Below are 22,511 nucleotides of genomic sequence, written 5' to 3'. Positions count from 1 at the left end.
AAAATGAATAGCTCTTGTAGTGAACCTCTGATCTACAGAGCCTTTGGAGAAAGACTTAAGATACCTGTCATAATTCCATCACGTATTCACTGATTGTTCTTACTGCCGATTCCAGGCGAATCCCCTCAGACATAAAACTCTGAACTAGTTTGCAAAAAAAGAAGTCTGTCAATGAGAAATCATAAAAATCTTTGATGTTTTTGATTTTGAAGTCTCTTTCCATTTTATCTACCACCCACTGACCAAATAAGACTCAGAACCTCAAAACTCTCATCTCCATTTGTTCCTTTATCTTTGATTTCTCTCAGTGATGAACTTTTAAGATAATTTTTAACAAAGTTAAAGGATTAGTAAAACAACTGAGCCAGTACAAACTGATTTAAAGATTAGACACTCTCTTCTAATATAGGGAAAGCAGCTGCTCTGCGAAGTTTTTTTTTTTTTTTTAACAAAACAAGGTATATAATAAATAAATATATATATATATATATAGTTGCATATTTGGGGCACATTAAAAATATGTAAATGTGGGGGTGGGTGGTGGCGCACCTGGTTAAACACACATTATACAGTACGCAAAGTCCTGAGTTGGAGACCCTGATCCCCACCAGCAGGGGGGAAGCTTTTCATGAGTCCTGAAGCAGGGCTGCTGGTGTCTATCTCTTTTTCTCTCTATCTCCCCCTTTCCTCCTTGATTTCTGGCTGTCTCTGTTCAATAAATAAATACAGATAATTTTTAAATCTTTTGGGGGTTTTATCCATTTACATTAGCACCTGAAATGAAACATATGAGTCATAACTGAAATTAAACATCAATGTGATCTTAACATGTGCGTGAGCTCAACTAAATAAATATTATTATAGAGATATTTTCTATATTTTCATGGTTACACTGTTGTTTATAAATTTTTACTAGAAGCATTTCCCCTCAGATCAGGTACTATACAGGGCTGACCACTATCACCATTATTATTCAACATAGTGTTGTAAGTTCTTGCCATAGCAATCAGGCAGGAGCAAGGAATTAAAGTGATACAGATTGGAAGAGAAGAAGTCAAACTCTCCCTGTTTGCAGATGACATGATAGTATACACAGAAAAACCTAAGGAATCCTGCAAGAAGCTTTTGGAAATCATCAGGCAGTAAGGTGTCAGGCTACAAAATTAATATTCAAAAGTCAGTGGCATTCCTCTATGCAAACACTAAGTTAGAAGAAGTTGAAATCCAGAAATAAATTCCTTTTACTATAGCAACAAAAACAATAAAATATCTAGGATTAAACCTAACCAAAGAAGTGAAAGACTTGTATACTGAAAACTACGAGTCACTACTCAAGAAAATTGAAAAAGACACAAAGAAGTAGAAAGATATTTTATGTTCATGGGTTGGAAGAATTAACATAATCAAAATGAATATACTACCCAGAGCCATATACATATTTAATGCTATCCCCATCAAGATCCCAACCACATTTTTTTAGGAGAATAGAACAAATGCTACAAATGTTTATCTGGAAGCAGAAAAGACCTAGAATAGCCAAAACAATCTTGAGAAGAAAGGACAGAACTGGAGGCATCACACTCCCAGATCTCAAATTGTATTATAGGGCTATTGTTATCAAAACTGCTTGGTACTGGAACATGAATAGACACACTGACCAATGGAATAAAATTGAGAGCCCAGAATTAAGTCCCCAAACCTATGGACATCTCATTTTTGACAAAGGTGCCCAGACTACTAAATGGGGAAAGCAGAGTCTCTTCAACAAGTGGTGTTGGAAAAAATGGGTTAAAACATGCAGAAGAATGAAACTGAACTACTATATGTCACCAAATACAAAAGTAATTTCCAAGTGGATCTAGGATTTGGATATTAGACCAGAAACTATCAGATACTTAGAGGAAAATATTGGCAGAACTCTTTTGTGCATAAGTTTTAAAAGCATCTTCAATGAAATGAATCCAATTACAAAGAAGACTAAGGCAAGCATAAACCTATGGGACTACATCAAATTAAAAAGCTTCTGCTCAACAAAATAAACCACTACCCACACCAAGAAACCTCTCACAGAATGAGAGAAGATCTTTACATGTCATACATCAGACAAGAGGCTAATAACCAAAATATATAAGGAGCTTGCCAAATTCAACCACAAGAAAACAAATAACACATCCAAAAATGGGGAGAGGACATGGAAAGCACATTCACCACAGAAGAGACCCAAAAGGCCGAGAAACACATGAAAAAATGCTCCAAGACTTTGATTGTCAGAGAAATGTAAATAAAGACAACAGTGAGACACTACTTCACTCCTGTGAGAATGTCACACATCACAAAAGGTAACAGCAGCAAATGCTGGAGAGGTTCTGGGGTCAAAAGGAACCCTCCTGCACTGCTGGTGGGAATGTAAATTGGTCCAGCCTCTGTGGAGAACAGTCTGGAGAACTCTCACAAAGCTAGACATGGACCTACCCTATGATCCTGCAATTCCTCTTCTGGGGATTTATCCTAAGGAACCCAACACACCCATCCAAAAAGATCTGTGTACAGATATGTTCTTAGCAGCACAATTTTTCATAGCCAAAACCTAGAAGCAACCCAGGTCTCCAATAACAGATGAGTGGCTGAGCAAGTTGTGGTATATATACACAGTGGAATACTTCTCAGCTATTAAAAAATGGTGACTTCACTGTTTTCAATCTTGGATGGACCTGAAAAATTCATGTTAAATGAAATAAGTCAGAAACAGAAGAAGGAATATGGGATGATCTCACTCTCAGGCAGAAGTTGAAAAACAAGCTCAGAAGAGAAAACACAAGTCGAACCTGAACTGGAATTGGCATGTTGCACCAAAGTAAAAGACTCTGGGGTGTGTGGGGGTAGAATACAGATCCAATAAGGATGACAGAGGACCTAGTGGGGGTTGTATTGTTATATGGAAAACTGATAAATGTTATGCATGTACAAACTGTTGTATTTACTGTAGAATGTAAACCATTAATTCCAATAAAGAAATTTAAAAAAATTTAGCTAGCTGTTTTTATGTAAAAAAATACCATCTCACCTTTCATAACAATGGTGTGACTGACAAATAAATTCCTTAGTAGCATGAAATCAAATTCCTTTTTCATATAGTTGATATAAACTTTATTGTACCTTTTTGTGACAAAAACAAATCTATATCAAAATAATTGCTTATTGCAAATTAGATGTCTTCCTTAAGCCTTTGTCTTCTAAGCAAGGGCCTTAAGGGACTTAAGTTATCCTTAAAAAATTACCTCTACAATAAAAAAAAAAGGAATATAAGCAGGGCAAAATGCTAGCTCTCTGCGCCAGGTGGTGGCACACCTGTTTGAGCACATGTGTTACAGTGAACAAGGACTCAGGTTTGAGACCCCAGTCCCCACCTGCAGGGGGAAAGCTTTGCAAGTGGTGAAGCAGTGCTGTGCGTGTCTCTCTGTGTCTCTACCTCTCTATCTTCCCCCACCCCTCTTGATTTCTGGTTGTCTCTATCCAATAAATAAAGATTAAATTTTTTTAAAAAAAAAATGTTAGCTCTCTTTCCTTGGGAGATCCACAGCAAATGTAATTTTTAGGGTTTTCTGTTCGAAAATAACATAGTTTTCTTCTCTTTTTTAAAAAAAAAACTTCTAAAAATATTTATTCATTTTCCCCTTTCGTTGCCCTTGTTGTTTTTTATTGTTGTTGTAATTATTGTTGTTCTTGATGTCATCATTAAGGACAGAGAGAGAAATGGAGAGAGGAGGAGAAGAAGGGGGAGAGAAAGATAGACACCTGCAGACTTGCTTCACCGCCTGTGAAGCAACTCCCTTGCAAGTGGGGAGACGGGGGCTAGAACCAGGATCCTTATAACAGTCCGTGCGCTTAACTTTTCTCTATCTTTTACTACTTAGTGTTTAAGAAAAACAAGTTTAAAAGTATTATTAGATGAAAAAATGTATATCTTATGCTTAGTGGTTGAGCTATGAATTTCCTCAAATGTTTCATAAACACAGGATATGAATGATAAAAGAAACTGGTTTTGAAGCTGTTAGCCTCAAGTCTGCAATTATTAATTATGACAACATAATGTATCTATGCCACACAAAATGCGCAGGATAAACCTGCCAGAATCTTCTAGGTCTTCTGACTCACAGGCTTGAATGCCAGATCAATGAATGACAATGTTATTTAAAATGCAGGGTTACTAGGTCTCACATTTAGGTCTCCAGTGGCCCTGCCATTACCATTCAGCTTCTAAAGAAACACAAGCTCATTCACATAGGAGTCACCTAATGCAATTTTCAAAGTCCCAACTCAGCTTTCTTTAATTAACTTCATGTGGTGGGAAAATATTAGAGTGAGAATAGTGTCACTTTCTAAAGATCACATCTGTACCTCAGCGTTTTGGATGTCTGAGAAGGTGAAACATTTTTTTTTTCTAATCTGATTCTCACATATTAATTATCTTGAGGATTTCTAATATCCTTGGGGATGACTGCATCAGCGAACTTAGGTCAAAACTTCAAAATCTCTATAGGCTGTTACCAGTTTAATTTATAGTTGTCAGTATAAGCATCCAGACTGTGAATTTGTTGATAAATCAGGAAAGCAGTTTATATTTATTTCAGTTATACAAAAATAAAAAATATATATAGAGGCTGGGCAGTGGAGCACCTGGTTAAATGTACATGTTACAATGCACAAAAACCTGGGTTCAAACCCCTGGTCCTCACTTACAAAGGGAAAGCTTCATGAGTAGTGAAGCAGTACTGCAGTAATTGCTCTCTCTCTTCTCACTCTCTCTCCATCTCCCCATTCCCTCTCAATTTTTCTGTTTCTAGCCAATAAATAACAAATTACTTTAAAAAAAACAATAAATAAGCAGGACACTTCCATAGTGACACAGTAATGGCCCCAGAGTTAGTCAATGCCCTAATCCCTAGAACCTGTGACTATGCTACTTTACACAAACAAAAGAATTCTACAGGTGTGTTTAAAATTAAGATTATGGATTTTAAAACGGGGAGATCATCCTGATTATCATAGTGGGCCGAGTCAAAGAAGTATCTTATAAAATGGAGAAAATTTTCCAGCCTTGGAGAACCAGACAGATAATCTGTGTGTGAGAATTTAGTCTGCGCATAGTAACTGTGAAGATGAAGGATGGTGGTGGCCATGAGCCAAAAAATGTGGGCCACCCTTAAAAACTAGAAAAGACAGGGTGGGGGTATAGCATAATGGTTATGCAAAGAGACTTTCATGCCTGAGGCTCTAAGTCCCAGGTTCAATCCCCCACACCGCCATAAACCAGAGTTGAGCAGTACTCTGGTTAAAAAAAAAACCTAGAAAAGACAAGGTAATTAATTCTCCCTTGGAGCCTCCAGAGTGGAATGCAACCTACTGACAGCTTGATGTTTTAGCCTATTGAGGGTTGTGTCAGACTACTAACAAATAGCTACTACAATAAATTTGTATCTGTTAAGCCACCAAGTCTGCAGCAATTTTGTTCCAGCAACAAAAGAAATCAATGCATCTTCCTAGCTATCGATATTAAACTATTTTAATCATTTCCTTTGTAGCAGAAAAGTCTAAAAACTGACCAGAAAAAAACTGCTCCACTCCAGTTAAGGAATATGTTACCATGAAAATGAAAATTACTACAGTGAGGTAAGATGATGGTCTGACTGAGTATGAAATGTACAGATACCTATTTTGAGGAAATGTGGAAATAAACCTGTGACAACAGACATCCTCTAAATTTATTTCCTCAATAAGCTGATAATGGAATTGGACAAGAAAAAAATTGAAAAATTTTCTGTGCAAATTTAGCCACAAAGGTTCATAGCACAGAGAAAACTGGGCAAAAACCCCTCATAACTTGAGCTCCTTGATTCTGACTGGACCAAAAAATATAGGCTCCATGTCTGTGTATGTAAAGGTCTTCCTCTAGTTCTTTTGAATGCTAGTTTGATTTAACCTGCCTTTCTACTAATTCTAACTGATGCATTTTCTGACCTTTTTTTTTATAACAAATTCTTTTAAAAAATTTTTTTAATTTATTATTTATTCCCTTTTGTTGCCCTTGTTGTTTTATTGTTGTGGTTATGATTGATGTTGTTATGATTGATGTTGTTGTTGGATAGGAACAGAGAGAAATGGAGAGAGGAGGGGAAGACAGAGGGGGGAGAGAAAGACACCTGCAGACCTTCTTCAAAGCCTATGAAGGGATGCATTGGATCGACCTTCCTGTGGTGCATCCGGTGAGTACCCATTCATTGGGGAAACTGATGATCGATCCTTCCTAGCCGACTGAATCCACATGGATCCCAGTCACTTTCAAAGCCATTAACTGGCTACGGAAGAAGGGCAAACGCTAGACGAAGAAGAAAGCCTATGAAGCGACTCCCCTGCAAGTGAGGAGCCGGGGGCTCGAACCAGGATCCTTATGCCGGTCATTGCGCTTTGCCGCCACTTGCACTTAACCAGCTGCGCTACCGCCTGACTCCGGTTTCCTGACCTTTTGTCTTCATGTCATGATGATTAAAGTCCACAGACCTTTGCATTTCCGTATTTGAGTAAGAACAAGTTTAAGTGTCTATAAAACTTAGAACATTCTTACTAAGGTATAAAAATAAAATGTAAACTCTTCCAGCCAAATTTAAAATCATCCTGCCTAAAACTTCATGGAACCACTTTCTGAGTCAAGGGTGAAGAAAACTATTTATTCTTACAGTGTACTCTTCTATAAACTGTCACTTGTTTCGGTTAGGTCAGCGGGAGAATATTTTCACGACTATCTTAAAGATTCAAAATCTCAAAGACGGGAGTTGGGCTGTAGTGCAGCGGGTTAAGCACAGGTGGCGCAAAGCCTCAGGGGCCAATTTAAGGATCCCAGTTCGAGCCCTGGCTCCCCACCTGCAAGGGAGTCGCTTCACAAGCGGTGAAGCAGGTCTGCAGGTGTAGATCTTTCTCTCCCCCCCATCTTCTCCCTCCTCTCTTCATTTCTCTCTGTCCTATCCGACAAGGACAACAATAAAACAAGGGCAACAGAAGGGAATAAATAAATAAATAAAATATTTTTAAAAATCTCAAAGACATTTCTTTCATTACAGAGAGTCAGCTACTCAACAGATTAAATTATATTGCTCAAAGCATTAATACAGCAAAGAGCAAAATAGTGATATAATGTAGCACAGAATATAAAAGTCTTTCCAAGACAAACATTATGAACAAATGTATTTCTATAGAAGACCTTTAAAAAGTGTGAAAACAGGGAGTCCGGCTGTAGCGCAGCAGGTTAAGCGCAGGTGGCACAAAGCACAAGGACCGGCATAAGGATCCCGGTTCGAACCCTGGCTCCCCACCTGCAGGGGAGTCGTTTCACAGGCGGTGAAGCAGGTCTGCAGGTGTCTATCTTTCTCTCCTCCTCTCTGTCTTCCCCTCCTCTCTCCATTTCTCTCTGTCCTATCCAACAACGACAACAACAATAATTACAACAATAAAACAACAAGGGCAACAAAAGGGAATAAATAAATAAAATTAAATTTAAAAAAAAGTGTGAAAACAGTTTGTATTGCTTGGTTTCCTTTAATATTTAGCCTATCATACTTAAAACTAAGTGACATCATAACTTCCACTTTGCAGACACATTTTTTATAACAATTCACTAGCAAATTTTCAAACAGTATCAAGTATTCAAACAATTTCAGCATGTTTTCAAGGTAGAAATTCACAATTATGACATTTAAGACATTTAACTAAATTATGACATTTAACTAAATGTAAGATTTTTAACACTTTACTCTCACAGCTGTATTTCTTACAGATTTTTTTTTATAGAAAGGTGAATGAAAATCAGCAGTTTGCTAACATAATTATCACAAAAACAAAGTAAAAGAAGACAGTGAGTATACTCCAGCACACCCCCACAAATAAGAAACAAAATGTCAATTTCAACCATTTAGAAAAAAAAATCCAGAACATCTACAGATGCCCCCCATCCAAAAAAAAAAAAAAGTGCCATCTGTTTACCTCCTACACAGAATAAAGGTTCAGTTACATAAAGAAATGAGAGAGTTCCATGCCCCATTCACTCTCTCTCCTTTTCTTTTGCAAAGATAATTATTAATTAACTTGAAAGTGCCTTTTCCAACCATCTCCATTTAAACACAGTTATGTTCTTCATATAATATTCTGAAATAGTCCTTTGGGAACCAAGAAGAGGAAATAAATTCATGCCTATCACTTAGTCAGAACTCTCAGAAATGTTGTCTTATAGAAAGAAATCTGTCCTGGTACCTCATCCTTCACTATTTATTGATGAAGTACCCTACAGTAGAAAAATTGAAGCAGAAAAGTGACTTTTCAGGGGAAAAGGGAGATAATCTTTAGCGTACTTCTATTTGAGTACTGACTTTCTACTATATTCTTGTCATAAAACTGAATACCCTGTTTATCCTTTTAAAAAGCTAGGTATATATTAAGAGGAAAACTTTTATGAAGCACTAATTTCACTGGCATATTAAAAATATGAAATGAGTAAATAAAAAAAATTAAAAATAACCCTGGAAGTAAATAAAATGACATCAAAAAAGTAAAAAATAATAATAAAATAAAAGTATGAAATTACGGTTTTCTATTTGATTAAACTTTGTAAGTCTCCCTACAACTAAATTCTTTGTTCTGTAAGGTAAGTTTTAAGATTCTCCATAGAGTCTGAGATATTTCCAATGTTACTGTTTACATTGGACAGAATGTATAAAGTATCAATAAAAAACACACAGTTCACACAAAATTAGTACCATTTTCCTTGTAACACCTGTCAAAATATTTCATGGAATTTATATATTTCAAATAGTTTGCAGTAAAAACCCCTACTGTGTTTTGTTACTGTTGCTTACCAGGAACAGCAGCAGGCATAATATTATGAATTCACAATTATTTTTTAAAATGCACACACACACTCTTCAAGAAACTAAATCTGCCCCAGTTAACTAAAAAATGTTCTCAAATACTATTTATATTTTAGAAAGCAAGAAACCAATCATACTGAAACAGAATAATAGAAGATACAGTCATTCTTTGACATGCAAAATAAGGTACTCACCTTTCATTGCTAGGGATATCTGAAATCACACTAGAAACCGAGCAACTGAAGAGGGGCTTTATTGCTAGGTGAATCATCCCCACGTAGATGCTCTGAACAACCCCTGTATGCATACTGACATCATCAGAAGACACTTGGAGGCAGAGGATACTATGGTAACCAAGCAATGTGCTGGGAGACAGAAGCCTTTAATTGCTTTAACAACTTCCTGGGGCTCAGGCTACCAGGCTTAGGCTTGCTAAGTAGGAAATGAAGGTTGTCAAAGAGGCAGAGAGTGTGACACAGAGCAAGGGGACTCAACGAATTCTGAGTCAGTTCGTTGTGATGTGACTTTTTAATGACAAATGTCATTACATGATTCCATTAGCAATATTCTTCTCACAGCTGAAGCTCTGACAAAGTCACAGGTCAATAAATAACGCTCCCAGGTAGCAATCATTTAAGTATTCATACAACGTCTTCTGACTTAACGAACATTAATAGTACTGCATTGCAAACATCCTTTTCCTTGAGGGTGAATACTTGGTTCCATTTGAAAAGAAAGCTCACATCTGTGCCTTCGGAGGTCAGCATACTGATAACAATGAAAACTGACTCCCTATTTACTTCTCCAGGAGGCAGCAGCTGCCCATTCCATTTATCTCTGAGCTCCAGGAAAACCCTGCCAATGCATCATTTACACAGAAAACACCTCCAGCAAAATACCTAATTATGACACCCAGATAAAGTCAAAAGAAATCTGCCATTTCACTGTCATACAGTCATCTTGATTAAGACTCTTCCATCACCGGCAAAATTCCTGCTACTTCTCACAAGAGAAAAACTACACATAATTCAAACCTTCCTTTGAACTATTTGTCCTCCCCTGCATCTGCTACTACTTTCACAGGAATACAACCACTCTTAAAAATACCACGTTTGGAGTAATTGCTTAAAATAACAATGTTTCAACATCAAACTGAGTCTATAATGATAGATCTTGCTTATTTGATCAGATGCAACACTTTAATAAGTATATAATTTATCATCTGTTATGAAAACCATTGTTTTCCTCTCCGTGAATATTGGATTGACATGTTTTTTAAACAAAACCATACTCTTAATTTTTCTAGTGCAACTACTGTAATTTGTAAAAATAAGCAAGTAACTTGTCAGGTACTCTGTAGGATATTCATAACAAAATATGATGGTTGTCATTCTGTATTGTAGAGTTAGATATAAGCTATTTCAAAGAAACTATTATTATCTCTATTTCAATTTAGATGAAGCTAGGGCTGTCTTTTAATATTTCCCATGTGAGTAAGCTGCACATAAATGTATAGTAATAATACTTCATACAAAAATAGTAAAATGCAATATAGCAGCATGAATTTTCAATCTGGAATATAATGTAAAGAACTGTAACTTAATTGACAAGTTGAACTTTTTACTACTGTCAAGATTAGGGGGAATTCTAAAAGAACGGTAAATTCAGATCTCAAATAAAACACAATGCATCAGTTTTCCATAAGGAAAAGTGGTAAAGTTTCTCAGCAAAACATAAGATTCCTTTTACTTGTTCCTAAGATACTGAGTTTGAGTTTGCAAAATTTTGTCATGTAAGTAGAAATCATCCATATGAGAGAATCACTATGAAATAACTGAAAATTGTATGTATATATGTGGGTATATAAGATTCAAATTCTAAAATAAAGGTATTTATCTGAGCATGTGCTGAAAAATGCTTAGAAGCTAGACATTTAATTGCTATGAGTGGCTATCACTGACGGCTTCAGTTACAGACTGACAGTGCCCTACAATTGTCTTTTATTTAATTTTTATTTATAAAAAGGAAACAACTGACAAAACCATAGGATAAGAGGCGTACAACTCCACACAATTCCCACCACCAGAATTATGTATCCCATTCCCTCCCCTGATAGCTTTCCTATTCTTTAACCGTCTGGGAGTATGGACCCAGGGTCATTATGGGGTTCAGAAAGTGGAAGGTCTGGTTTCTGTAATTGCTTCTCCGCTGAACAATTTTTTTCTTTTTAATTTTAAGCAGTATAGTACTAAGCTCTGACTTATGGTGGTGCAGAGCATTGAACCAAGGACCTCAGAACCTCAGGCATGGAAATCTTTTTGTGTTATGCACTATCCTATCTCCTCAGCTCCTGTCCTACAATCTTTTAATTATATGCTTTTAAATGTCTTAATTCCTAATAACTGTGGATATGATTTATTGATACGATTGTATTCAAACATTGACAATCCATCTAAATGTGTTTCGAAGTTGAAGTTCTGGTTTACTTGGTCTCAGAGATAGTCAGTAACAACTGCAGTGGATTGTATTATAATATACTAGTCACTATTAGGTTCTCAAACTGAAAGATAGTATAAGTTAGAGGAACAATATCCTGTGTGTGTGTTTATATATGTGTGTGTGTGTCTCTCTCTCTCTCTCTCTCACACACACACACACACACACACACACACACACACACACACACGTCACTGCATATATCCCAAGAAGTCACCCCCTGATTTTCAAAATATTATAAATATCATCTCAGTCCCAATAATCACCTTAATCCTTAAATTGAAGCCTGAAGTTTAACAAAGTATTTCATTTGATTTGTTCTTCAGTCAAGGTATATTTAAGTTAGCCAATGCCAAGACAGAAGTAAATGATGGTAGAAGTGCAAATCTGGCACTGTCCTCCCAGACAACACTTTAATGCCACCTGCATCTTCCCAAACAACACTTTTAGCCCACCTGCATGTTAGCTGTCAGGTTCACACAAAAATTAGTAGTCATGGGCCCCTTGGAATATACCTTAAAAAGTCAACTTTCTAGATTCTTTCAACATGAAGATCCCAAATCTCATCTGCTATATTCTTATTTTTAGGTTCCTGATTATTAAACAATTTGCTCTGCTTTATATCTTAATGCTTTTCAGCTACCATGATGACAACCTGACTTCCCTGGGCAAATGACCTTACCAATGTGTCCTGGAACCCCACCTCCCCAAAACTCTACCCCACTAGGGAAAGACAGAAACAGGCTGGGTGTATGAATTGACCTACCAATGCCCATATCAAGCAGAGAGCAATTACAGAAGCCAGACCTCCCACCTTCTGCACCCCATAAAGATCTTTGGTCCATACTCCCAGAGGGATAAATAGGAAAGCTTCCAATGGAAGCAATGGGATACAGAACTCTGGTGGCGGGAATTGTATGGAATTGTACCCTTCTTATCCCACAGCCTTGTTGATCATTATTAAATTATAAATTAAAAAAAAAAAAAAGAAGTGTCACTTCTATGGGCTGTTTGACTAGGATTGTTAAAATATTCCTTAATCTATTACAATTATCATGTCTCAAATATTAAGTCAATTTTTTTATGATAAAATAAAATTCCTTTAACCCTAAAGTAGTTTGGCCTCATAATTTATGTTGAACTTCCTCCTGGCCCAGTTGAGCAACTTTCTTGGCTTATCTGATCTTGATAGACCACTTTTCCTAAGTTGAATTAGGGTTATTATAAGAAATGAAAAAAAGGAAGTGATTTGTGAGATTTTTATTATTAGCATTAGGGTTTCTTGTTTTTTTTTCCTGCCTCCAGTGTTACTGCTAGGGCTCAGTGCCTGCAGTACGAATCCACTCTAGGCCGTTTTTCCCATTTTTTTGCCCTTGTTGTTGTTATTTTTGCCCTTGCTGTTGTTGTTGTTGTTGAATAGGACAGAGAGAAATTGAGAGAGAAGGGGAAGACAGAGAGTGGGAGAGAAAGACACCTGCAGACCTGCTTTTCGGCTTGTGAAGCGACCCCCCTGCAGGTGGGGAGCCAGGACTCAAACCCCAATCCTCGAGCAGATTTGTGCCAAGTGCATTTAATTCGCTGTGCTACAGTATAGCCCCACATTAGGGTTTGTTCATTTAAAAAGTTCATATCAATTTAATGTAGAAGTATCATAAGAATTTTCAGTCACAAAAGAATTTTATATTGGCCATCACTCTTCAATCCAGGTAGCAGCCAAATTTCACTCATCTTCTCCTCCTAATTCTAATCCCAAAGCTTCTACTCTAGCTTATTTCTTCCAATCATTTCAATGTACTCTGATCTCAGGTCCTCTGACTTGTCTCTCCCTCTTTAAATATTCAACGCATCGCTCTGTTCTTAATGTCTCTTCACAAAATATTTCCTTGAACAGTGAATGCAAAGCTGGAAAGTCCTGAAAAGCTCCCCTTGTGGACCACTGAGTCAAGTGCAGATTTCACAGCTTCAGTATCAGCCCATATTTGGCAGCTTGACCTCCTCTAGAGCTACAAGTAATAAAGTGATCTGTTAGACTTCTAGGCTCACAGTATCTACAGGGAAATCCAAGGGCTCCTTGTCTAAGATCCAAGATGAAGATGTGGCTTGATATTGGCCAAAATGGCCATTCTAAAGTGAGCCAGCCTCTTGCCTTTACCAAGTTTCTGTAGTCCCCTTTGTCTGATGAGCATAGATTTTCTCCCAGTTGTTAAAGCCATCAATATCATTTGTTGTATCCAAACAGGTATTACATTTACAGAGTTTGGCCTTGAGTTAGACAGGAAATAGATCAGGGCTGGGTGGTGGCACATCTGGTTAAGTGTATGTATTACCATGCACAAAGACTCAGGTTAAAAAAAAAAAAAAAAGACTCAGGGTAAGTCCCTGATCCCCACTTTCAGGGGCAAAGCTTCATGAGTGTTGAAGCAATACTACAGGTGTGTCTCTGTCACTCTCCCTCTTTACCTTCCCCTCTCAATTTCTCTCTGTTTTATCAAATATAATAAATAGATACATTTTTTAAAAAGAGGAATAGACTTCGGATTTTAGTGGGGTCTAAGTTAACCGTAAGGGTTTTTGTTTGTTTGTTTGTTTTTTCATTTTGCATTTAGTTGTTTGAGCTACTACTAATCAAGTTGTAATAGGGACAACTGTCCTCTCTTTGATACATATGTTTTGCCAGTATATCTTTTGGTCAACTGTACACAGTGCTTTTAAAGACAGGCAAGGGTTGACAATTACACTGATGCCCTGTCAGAAGAGATTATAAGATGGAAGAGTAAATTTTACTTTCTTTTGTATTGTTAGTTGAATAGCTAGAGTGAGTGAGGAAAGTGAAGTTGGAGTAGGAGGGGAAGGTGTCTGTCTAGGCCTAAGTAATCAATATTTGGTTAGAGAATTTATGGAGCTTTGAGAATGAAACTGCATGTTTCAAGTGGAGTGCTAACTTTAGATTGTATATTTGGGGAAAATATTCGTCAACACTGAAAAGAAATAAAGTTGCTTTCTGACAACCAAAAAACAAGAAAAAAGTCAAAAATCTGGCATCCTAATATGTTCAAAACATTAGTATGTTCTGAGTTCTAAGTCCTTGCTATAACCTCCTCCTAGAATACAGTACTACCATCTCAATCCCACCACCTAACACACACATCCTACTGTCTTTCTTATATGCCAAGTCCTTCAAGATTCAGGTTTCCCATCATGAATGAGTTCCTCCTCAAAACCTGGAGAATATTCTCTTCTTCAGTAAGTACTCTTAAGACATTCTAGGGTCATAGATATGCCTTAGTTGTAGCATGTAGCATGCATGTTTCACATGTATGAGGCCCTAGGTTGAATCCCAGGCAATACATACTCAAACACACACACATTATTGCCTAGTCATAGTGTATCTTATCTCATTACAGTTTTTAATTTTCCCAAAGGTAGAGACATAGTCTGCATCTCTTGTAGCTATATAGTTATCACCATGCCTTGGATTTTAGCATTTACTTAATATTATAGTTCTATTAATATAATGAAAAATAAATCAATAAAATGAATAATATTTTATTTTATTCAAAGTGTTTAAAATAAAATCGCTTAACCTTTGAAATAACCTAGTGTAACAGAATTAGGTAAAGCTTTACCATTTCTACTTAAGCAGTGAAAGCAGAAGTCCAAAAAAAAACACTGAAATTCCTCTGTGTCACAATCCACCAATAAACTCATCACCTGGGAATCTACTGCTTCTCATAACCTCCAGAAAGGAAGTAGGCTCACATTCCCTCACAGAGAAATCCACTCTTTCTGAAGAATTAATAACAAAATAGCCTTAATTTCTCATCCTAAACAAGGACCTATGACATCAGCACTCATGTTAATTTACTATCTCAAGGCAGCATATGAGGCCTAGGAAAAACATTCTTTGTTACTCATTTCTCTTTCTTGTATCTACTCACTATCCTAGAGAAGGTGCTTCTACTGCATACTACCTACTTCCTCAGACCAGTCATTCAGTTAATCTAGAAAAGTCCCTGACTTTTCTAAACATCAGTTTCTAGTTTTTCAAAAGAATAACAGGGGAGTGGGGGGTAGCACAGTGGGTTAAGCGCACCTGGTGCGCACAGGGACCATGTAAGAATCCCAGTTTGAGGCCCCAGCTCCCCACCTGCAGGGGAGTCGCTGAACAAGTGATGAAGCTGGTCTGCCGGTGACTATCTTTCTCTCCCCCTGTCTTCCCCTCCTTTCTCCATTTCTCTCTGTCCTATCCAACAATGACATCAATAACAACAGTAAAACAAACAAACAAACAAAAAAAACCAGTCCTACTCCATACCCCATACTGTGTTTAAGAAGTTACAGATAGAGAGTAGGGCAGTAGCACAGTGGGTTAAGTGCAGGTGGTGCAAAGCACAAGGACCGGCGTAAGGATCCCGGTTCAAGGCCCAGCTCCCCACCTGCAGGACAGTTGCTTCACAAGGGGTGAAGCAGGTCTGCAGGTGTCTATCTTTCTCTCCCTCTCTCTGTCTTCACCCTCCTCTCTCCATTTCTCTCTGTCCTATCCAACAAGAACAACAACAATAATAACTACAACAATAAAACAATAAGGGCAACAAAAGGGAATAAATAATAAATAAATTTAAAAAAAAAAACAAGAAGCTACAGATAAACTATAAAATACTGGCATATCACCATCCTTCAATAAACAGTAATTATTATAGTTAATAACAGTGAAAGAGTTACAAAGAATCAGATTGTATCACTCTTTCAAAAGGCTTCATCCGTATTCTCCAATAAAATTGTAGCTGAGTGGTAAGAAAGCAGAAATTGGCCAAGTAAGAACTCTTACGGGGTTCAATAATTGAATGGAAACTTTTGTTTTTGTAGTTGAGGGGTTGAAGGCATGTTTACCATAAGATGGTGGTCTTCAATATAACGTGTATGTGCTGTTTCATTCTGTAATAGCGATGCTTTCGTTTTCCCTGCACAAATACCAGCCGTCTGCAGACAAGTCCAGCAGAATGATTATTCTCATATCCATGTAACATGTTGGGCTGAGCTTCACTGACGGGAGACAGACGACCAGGGACTCATGGTTGAGCTGTACGCAGTATCTCTTTATTCATGCAGGACGCAGCGCAATCTATACCAAGCTAGACTAAACTAACAACTAACTAAAACGAACAATGTTGTCTTTATATATACTTCCCAAGTAGGGTATGAACAGGATGTGACGCAGAGAGGGTGGAGAGAAAAGTGACTGGTGAAAATCAGGGTGTGACAAGGAGAGGATCAGGGTGTGACAAGGAGAGGGGGTGGAGCAGGTAAGAATTCTACCACTAAACCACCAATGCCCTGGAGGGAAGGTGGTGCTTTATGTAAATGTAAAAGTGATTTATGTAAATAGACGGCAGTGGTTATGTAAACAGAATACAGTGGTTATGTAAATAGAATGCAGTGTTAAGCAGGGGGGGGGATTTAAACCAAATGAAACAGAAGGGGTTTTTCAAAGCAGAATTAGAAGATACCAACAGTAACAGATTGATATTACTCACCTTTTTAAACGATGTTATTTATTTCTTCATTCATTTTTATGAAAGAGATAGATTAACACCTCAACTCAGTGCTGGAGACCAAATCTGGTGCTTTGTCATGCAAGTTCTGTGTCTTAACGCTGAACTATATAGTCTAACTCAATATTATTCAAATTTTCATCCCTAAGGAATTTTTATAGCTTACTTTATTGGAGAAATAGTTATTTATAAGACTGTTGTTGTCACAGGTGAAGTTTCACATCTATTCTCCATAAAGAATTTTAATTTTGCTTTCACTTAAAGATTCAAGAGTATATCTTTACATGATCTCTGAAGTCATCCAAGAGTTCAACAACTTTCATGTTTTTCCCCAAACTAAATGTAAATGATAAATTCTAAGATTTTTAATCTAAAAGTCAAAGGAATTACAAATGATGGATTCTTCTAATAGCAAAAAAAAAAGTTACAACATTCCATAATTCTAATTTTAATTATATTTTCCAGAGGGAAAACTGGATTAAGTTCTAATATATTTTTTCTAAAAAAAAAAAAAAAAAGTCTATTTCCTATTTTGGTCTCTCAATTAGTGGAACTTTAAAAATATCTTTTCCCTAGGATAAAAATAAAGAATTTCAAGAAAAAAATGTGGAACACTGGTGTGAATCCAAGCATAGGTATTATTTTCAGGAAATAAAAGGAAGCATAGAAGGGTTAAATGTGATGTCTACAGCCTATGAAGACCAACAGAGCTGAAAGAGTCTGACAGCAGGATGTGGGTTATAATGCTCCTGAATGGAATCTCTTTGTGCACATTGCAAAGGGCATCCAGGCAGGACTGTGTGTGTTTGGATTTAAATTAATCAACCAGTCAGTTCCACAATACCAAGATTCTTCTGCTTAACTGATTAAGGCAGGTTTACCAGCAGCTCTCAAGTGATGTCAATAGTTTTTAAAAGGTCAAATGCAGTGAAAACATACCAATTGCCTTGAAAAAAAAAAAACACCAAATAATTTTTCCCTCTATAGTCTGCCGGGTCTGATTACTATGTAGTAGATTATCCCACTTTAATCAATTGTTCTGTTTGTTGTTGTTGTTGTTCTCTCTTTCCCCTCCAAAAGAAAAAGCTGAAACACATTTTTACATTTCAAAGATATATATTGTAATATATATATACATATATATATTCATGTATATATATATTAATGGGGGAATATATATATATATATATATATATATATGACACAAAGGTAGAACTATTCAATTCAAATGGCCAAGTACAGTCATTAGTAACTGAGCTATTTATACAAATTCACAAAAAGAATACTATAGCAGTAATCACTTTCAAGTAATAAATGGTCACAAAGTGATATTAAAAAGAAGGAGGAGGAGGAGGAGGAGAAAGAATCCATGCCAGGTGGCCAATTTCATCTGGATTCAAAACCATGGATTCCTTTGAAAGATCCTTTAAAATCCAAGTTTTGCTGTTTTTCCTAAGCAATGAAGGGTTGAGTGCATTCCTGTAAAATATTAATCATGCATGACTTGGGCACTAAATCTGAAAAGGGAAAGGATAAAGAAGAAATACCAAGGATACTAAAGTATCAAGTGATCAAGATTTGCCTTGTAGAAACTGTAGAATGCTTGTAGAATCCTTGTAGAATGCTGTAGAAATAATAGCTGCAGGTTCAAAACCCAAAGAAGTACCAGTGCTCAACACACACCAGTTACCCTTTCCCATCTCACCAATGCCCCTGAGCTTCAGTGTTGAAAAGGGGGTCTCTGTTGCACAAGTTTGTTTATTTGTTTTTAAGCACACAGCATTAGATTAATATCCCAGCTCTATCAAGGTTAATCTCCGTGATATTAAGCAAGCTACGAGTCCTCTCTGTCTCTCATTGTGTCACCTATACAATTAAGGAAAGGATAGAAAAATCACAGCTATTAAGGTGGTTGAATCCATTTCTATATGCCAACCATTGTTTCAGGTGTTGAACAAGCCACGTAATGCCACTGGCCTCGGGAAGTCTGCATCCTGGGACAGAAGTTAAAATAATATGTAATTTAGCATCATAATTTATATAGGTAGGAAAACATATCAATCATAGCATGACCATATAAGAGACTGACTGGAGATTACGATGATTTAGACACAGCTGTCAGAGAGAGACCTCAATCTCAGAAGAAATGACATTTGAATAAGGAAAAAGAGCAAGATGCAAAATAAATAAATAAATAAATAAATAAATAAATAAATAAAAGGACAGAACCTTCCAGGAAGAAAGATGATCGAGAACAAACATCTCAAGGCAGAAATGAATACAGAATGTTCAAAGAGCAAGAAGGAGCCCAGTGGGGCTAGAGGATAACAAGCAGTAAGCTGAGATACCCATTAAACAGTAAAGTGGTGTCAGGTAAAAATGAACGAAAGCATGACTGGGGCTTGAGGTAATGGATAAAGCTGAAAAAAGACATTTGGGATTTACCCCCTTAACACAAACTTCTGCAAAGCAGTTCCTGCACAGTAGGATTATGAACCACTCTCTCCAGTCTCACTTGTTTCAAGTAACTGCACTGATATTTGCAAAAAGATATTAAGTAGAAACAAAGACTATTAGTAAACAAAGACTATGGTAAACATTAAGTGTTGACTTGTACAAAATATTAGGAGCTTCCTAGAATTCTGTGTGAGGCAGGATTCTGAGACCAACTACCAGTCTAACAGCAATGTGTTCCATTATATGCCATTATATGCAATATATATAAAGCATAACAAGTTTCTACTTAGAAGTGTCTGTTCAGTATTCACTTTATATTTTTGGCACCTATAGCTAATAATCTGATTTAGATACCATCACTATTCTGTTTTTATAAGAATCTGAGACTCAGAAAGAATTTACTTGTTCAATGTGTCCAATCTTCAAATAGTAAAAGACTGAGAACCAACACTGTATGTTACTAACTTTTGAGAATATGCTTCTAACCACCGTGATATATTCAGGCAAATTTACTAAGTAAGTTCCTAATTTGTATCCCCCTAACTGTACGTTAAAGGTCTAACTAAGCCTAGTACATCTGACTCTAGTATGAAATGTCCCACACAAGTATTACTCGACTTCTTGCAGGTTCATTGGTTTCTAAATTCACGTCACATTCTGACAGAATCCAGGTACAATTATTTCCCATGTTAACAGTAGTGGAAAACATTCTACTTGTCAAAGTTTCAAATCCTATTTGATGGGAATCTTTTAATCAAGGCGACTTAATTTAGCAGTCCAAAGTTCCAAGTTATTTTTATTTTTTTAATAGTTCCAAGTTATTTTTATTTTTAAATAATTTTTAACGTTTATTTATTTATCCCCTTTTGTTGCCCTTGTTGTTTTATTGTTGTAATTGATGTCCTCATCGTTGACTAGAACAGAGAGAAATAGAAAGAGGAGGGGAAGACAGAGAGGGGGAGAGAAAGACACCTGCAGACCTGCTTCGTCGCCTGTGAAGCGACGCCCCTGCAAGTGGGGAGCGGGGGGGCTTGAACCGGGATCCTTATGCCAGCCCTTGCACTTCGCGGCATGTGCGGTTAACCCGCTTAGCTACCACCCGACTCCCAGTTCCAAGTTATTTTAACTATCCACCTACTTATATAACCGCTGATAGCTATATATCTAACTGCATTTAAAACACCCACACCTGAAACCTGAAGACCAGGTCATAGTACAACCAGTAGTATGCACATTCAGTGCTTTACAAGCGATGGCACAGTATTTACAGGTCTGGCTACCCCACCCCCCCAAAACACACACACACCCCCACCCCCCTCACTCTCTCCTTGGCCCTCTATTTCTCCATTTCTCTGTCACATTCAGGAAACAAACAAACAAAAAGAAACATTTATCAATTAAGTTACTATCAATGCTATTATTGTTGCCTTATCCACATATCAGCAGATTCATGAGCTTTCATTAAAGGGTAGGAATTTAATCATAAGGAACTGAAATCTTTATTTTAAGGATTCTAGGAAGGTGAGAAATAATAACTTTTCTGTGCAAGTTACAGAATAACTACAACATAGGCAGAAAAGGTAAAACAAATTTAACGCTGAATGAATTTCTCCTTTCACTCCACACCAGTGCTTTTCTTGCCACGTCCTTTCTGAGGGGCATTCATTGCAGGAAAAAAGAAAAAATATATATGCCATCTGTGCACTTTATGGATATGATCCTAGCAAACTAACAAGGATTTGAATTTTTATTAACAGGAGCCATAGGCAAGAGTAATAATACCTATCAGAATTGTGAGTTTTATTCATGAACCCATGCTGGGTTAAGAAAAAAAGAAGAAAAGCTAACTTCAAAGCAATAGTAAAAGATGATTAACTCTCTAGCCACAAGTAAGAATAAGAGACAAGGTTGTATAAAAATTTTAGTACCTAAGATTTGAAAAAGGACAGTGATGACAAAATTTAAGCCATTTTAAAAATCCAATAAAATATTTATTTTGCATCATGATAACCAACCTGTAGGAATAAACAAAATTAAAACTCAGCCTCGGGAATTATGCCCTAACTGCAATGCACACAAACAGTGTTCCTCTCACACCTTACCGACCGGTGGCAAAAAGCCAGCCCTATCTAATATGGTTAGTCTAGGAAACACATTTTTTTTTTCCTCCAGGGCTTTCATTGGGGCAATCCACTGCTCCTGGAGGCCATATTTTTCTCATTTTTGTTGCCCTTGCTATTGTATTTATTGTTATTGTTGTTGGATAGGACAGAGAGAAATCGAGAGAGGAGGGGGAAACAGAGAGGGAGAGAGAAAGATACCTACACACCTGTTTCACCGCTTGTGAAGTGACCCCCTGGCAGGTGGGGAGCCGGGGGCTTGAACTGGGTTCCTTATCCCAGTCCATGCACTTTGTGCCAAACCTGCTGCGCTACCGCCCAGCCCCTGAAACACAATTCCTTTACAGTATCATTTTTCAGTCACCCACTCCACAAGGTACTTATCAAGGTGCATCTTCAAAAATTTAACTGTTCAAATCAGAGAGTTAGCTATGTGTTAGCTATGTGGCACATAATTGCAAAGACTCTGATGCACTGAATTAGAAACTAACATTGGCAATGATCTGAATCTGTTCATCTTTAAATAAGATAAAATTGCCAATCTTGAAGTCATGAGAAATCTGTCACTAGCATAGTGTATATATTACAGCCTATTTTCACAAAACTGAGGAGGTATTTAGTTTATAAAGTTCTTAAATGTTATCTGAAGTAGGTCACAAAATAAACTGTAAATTTCAAGAGAAAGCAAAAATTACTAAAGTGAAAAGTAGATAGACTATATATAATGTGAGAATTGTCTCCCATTAACAATGCTCCAAAGATAGAGACAGAAGACCAATATTATGTACTTTAAATGGTTTTTAATGTGTACATATATTAGGTGTGATACGATTTATTAAATAGTTTATATTTGCCAATAAATATATAGAGAAACTCTTTTTAAGAATTAATTTTAATTCTTTCACATGAGAAAGAGACAGAAAGCAGAGCCCTACTGCATATGCAGTGCAGGGGCCCAATTGGGAACCTCA

General features: G+C 36.9%; 1 protein-coding gene across 6 annotated transcripts in view; it reads right to left on the bottom strand.

The window, feature by feature from the left end:
• Nucleotides 1-22,511, bottom strand: part of PAM (peptidylglycine alpha-amidating monooxygenase) — a 359,693-nt gene that overhangs the window by 298,020 nt on the left and 39,162 nt on the right. The window contains exon 1 of one of the 6 annotated variants that reach the window (XM_060201210.1): nt 9,110-9,134. The exons of the other annotated variants lie outside the window; for them this stretch is intronic. The gene's annotated coding sequence lies outside the window, so the exon portion shown is untranslated. Of the gene's footprint in view, nt 1-9,109; nt 9,135-22,511 lie in introns of those variants that run through there. 6 annotated transcript variants of the gene reach the window in all.

This window comes from Erinaceus europaeus, chromosome 11, assembly GCF_950295315.1.
Source record: "Erinaceus europaeus chromosome 11, mEriEur2.1, whole genome shotgun sequence".
NCBI lineage: Eukaryota > Metazoa > Chordata > Mammalia > Eulipotyphla > Erinaceidae > Erinaceus > Erinaceus europaeus.
The sequence above is the reverse complement of the archived record's forward strand: the minus strand, read 5'-3'. Positions and strand labels throughout refer to the sequence as shown.